Source organism: Nothoprocta perdicaria, unplaced genomic scaffold (assembly GCF_003342845.1).
Source record: "Nothoprocta perdicaria isolate Ctin4 unplaced genomic scaffold, notPer1 scaffold_4, whole genome shotgun sequence".
Lineage (NCBI taxonomy): Eukaryota > Metazoa > Chordata > Aves > Tinamiformes > Tinamidae > Nothoprocta > Nothoprocta perdicaria.
Genome location: NW_020455643.1, coordinates 6,908,866 through 6,911,427, shown reverse-complemented (window position 1 = coordinate 6,911,427; position 2,562 = coordinate 6,908,866). Strand labels below are relative to the sequence as shown.

Below are 2,562 nucleotides of genomic sequence, written 5' to 3'. Positions count from 1 at the left end.
TTTCTAGTAAAATATTCGATACAGCAGCAATAGCTCATGCAAGCTTGAAGCCTTGGATATTGTAATAATACATTACAGACAAGAATATAAACTGCCCTAGATGGTGAACTGAAATTCCCAAGAACTTTCTGCAAGTGTTAAGTAACAGAATTTGTCTCGGTAGTTACTGAATTATGTCTGCTTAAAACCTACACACAAAGTGAGCTTCAAAGCCTATGTGAGAGAATTATTCTTAGATCACTTGTCTGGTGRCATGAAATCTTTCCCTTCTGCGTCCCAGCTGAGCAGTGAGGGGGCATGGAGCTCTGGGAACCAGAACCACCTGCCTCTTCCTGGTCTTAGCCTAAGCCCTTTTTTTTTGGTGCAGACAAATAARACTTGATTTAGTAAAAGGCCGCTGTTCAGGGCTTACAGCACGTGCTACCAACATCTGGTATTTAACCATGCTACCAACCAATGCTACCAACATTGGTATTTAACAAGAGCTCAGGTTCTTTTCTCGTGTGTTTCTTCAAGCTCATCCTCACAGAAGGTCATGGACCAGAACAAGCTCTTCCTTTCTGCGACCCTTGGGTAATCCTATYGATTTATCCTGTACCCAGCCTAGCTAATTTCAATTTATCCCTTTATGATTTGTTTTGCTCACGGTTAATGAACCTATGCTAACTATTTTAGTTCTAGCTATAACTTGCTTTTGCCAAACTGTGAAAATGGAAGAAAAAAGGATGGTGAGAACCTGTGCTGTGACTCTAAGAGAAGGAGCACAGAAATCCTGACCTGCTCCATTGATGCTGGTGGACTGACCAGCTGCCCCTGGTATCAAGAAGGGACCAAGAAAGAGCAAAATATTACAGCAATATTATCATAAATTTTGGGACAAGATATACATTCAAGTGATATGTTGAACATGGATGCATTGTTAAGGGCTTCTGCATGTTTTTGTGACCACCTCTGAACATACTTAGCAATGTTAAGTGACCTAAAAAGCTGTGTGCTGGAATCTTCTTTTAAAAACTGTTATTTTCCACAAGTTTCCTGTTAATAATTGACTTACGAAGGTCAGAATTTCATGACAGCAAGCACTACTGAAGTCACAACACTTATGGCAGTACTAAACTTAGCCCAAATGTATTGTGTCTATGTCTGTATTTTTCAAAGCATTTGCAGCAGATGGTCCCAAAGTTAACTGATATTTGATTCAGTATTCCTTTCTGAATGTTTCCTCTAAAACCCAGTTTCAGTGGATATCTGTATCATCTATAACCTCAAGACTCTGCTAGCAGTTATTTCAGCTCATGTCTGCATTTGAGACCTGTGGCTTAGGGCAAGAGAACCGAATTAGAAAAAATAATCTCTAAAATATGGTGTTAGACCGCAAACTAAGGCTGAGATTTATCATGTTGTGGCTTCCATTTTACCCCTGTTTCACCTAGGGCGAGCGTGTTTCCAAGAAAAACAAATACATAATGATAGATCCTGAAGCAATATTATTTTAAATAGATTTGTAGCAAAGAGAAAACACAATATATTAACTGCTGCCCAACTCMAAAATAGCTCCAATGACAAATAATAGGAAAGGGTTAGAGCAGGGCATAGTGCCTGGAGATTTTGCCCRGCAGCAGATCAAACGGCTGAACTCTTGACAGACTCTGCAGCTTTTCTTCGCCTGCTGTTTTCTGGAACAGCAGATTCGGGAGCCATTTGTGAGTCACTGGCCAGTGCAGAGACAAAAAATGTCACAGCAAACTTTCAAATGTCACAGAGCAAAGGGCTACCATTGGAAAAAAAAATCAAARCTTTCCAATTTCTTAAAAAATAGCTCCACTAGATTTTCTGGATAGGGCTTTTGGAATGTGTATTTTACATGATTGACAGGTCTATGCTGTAAATTTAGGTGGAAAAACAACTATATAAAAGCCATGAAAATTTCTTCTATGGCTACTCTGTCACTGAGCTTTAGCAATATCAAGCACAAAAGGCAAAGCTCCAGTTCCTGAGTGCTTGCAGAGGGCTTTTAAATTTTATTTAACAAAATTACAACAGCAGTTGTAATTTCCCACAGTTCTTCAGGGAATTAACGCATTTTACTCCAAAGAACAGTGCAAAGATCTAAAATTCTGCAGATATATGCTTTTAAAAGAATTTTACTCACTGATTTCATGCCTTATGGAGTCCAGAGTCCAGAACAGTCTTGGGTCTGCCACAGCAGTGAAGGTAACACACTATTAATTGCACACACTTTCACRCCTAGGATCTAATGCATAACACTATCAATCATGTACCTAGCAAGACCCAAGCTAAAACATGCCAAAGCTGAGGAGGAGCAGGGAGGAAATCCTCCCATAAGGATTAAGTGTGAGACATTGYCCTGGCTCCCAGCTCCCCAGGGCTCAGCCGATTGAGCAGCTAAACCTGAGGCTGCAAACGGCTCCCTCCACCACAGCTGCCACCTTTCTGGTTCACACCAGTGTCACCAGGGCACTATTTATCTCCAGAAGTCTTGTTAATGCTGGCTCCCCAGCTGTGAAACGTAGGCAAAGATGTGAACAACAAGGGCTCACC

At 40.7% G+C, this 2,562-nt stretch overlaps 1 long non-coding RNA gene across 1 annotated transcript; it reads right to left on the bottom strand.

Annotated features, from left to right (window-relative positions):
- Nucleotides 1-1,636: 1,636 nt before the first annotated feature.
- LOC112952319 lies at nucleotides 1,637-2,242 on the bottom strand. Its single transcript, XR_003250369.1, has 2 exons — nucleotides 2,153-2,242; nucleotides 1,637-1,711 (listed from the first exon to the last, which is right to left on the bottom strand). It is a non-coding gene; the product is annotated as an uncharacterized LOC112952319 (long non-coding RNA).
- Between the last annotated feature and the right edge of the window lie 320 nt (nucleotides 2,243-2,562).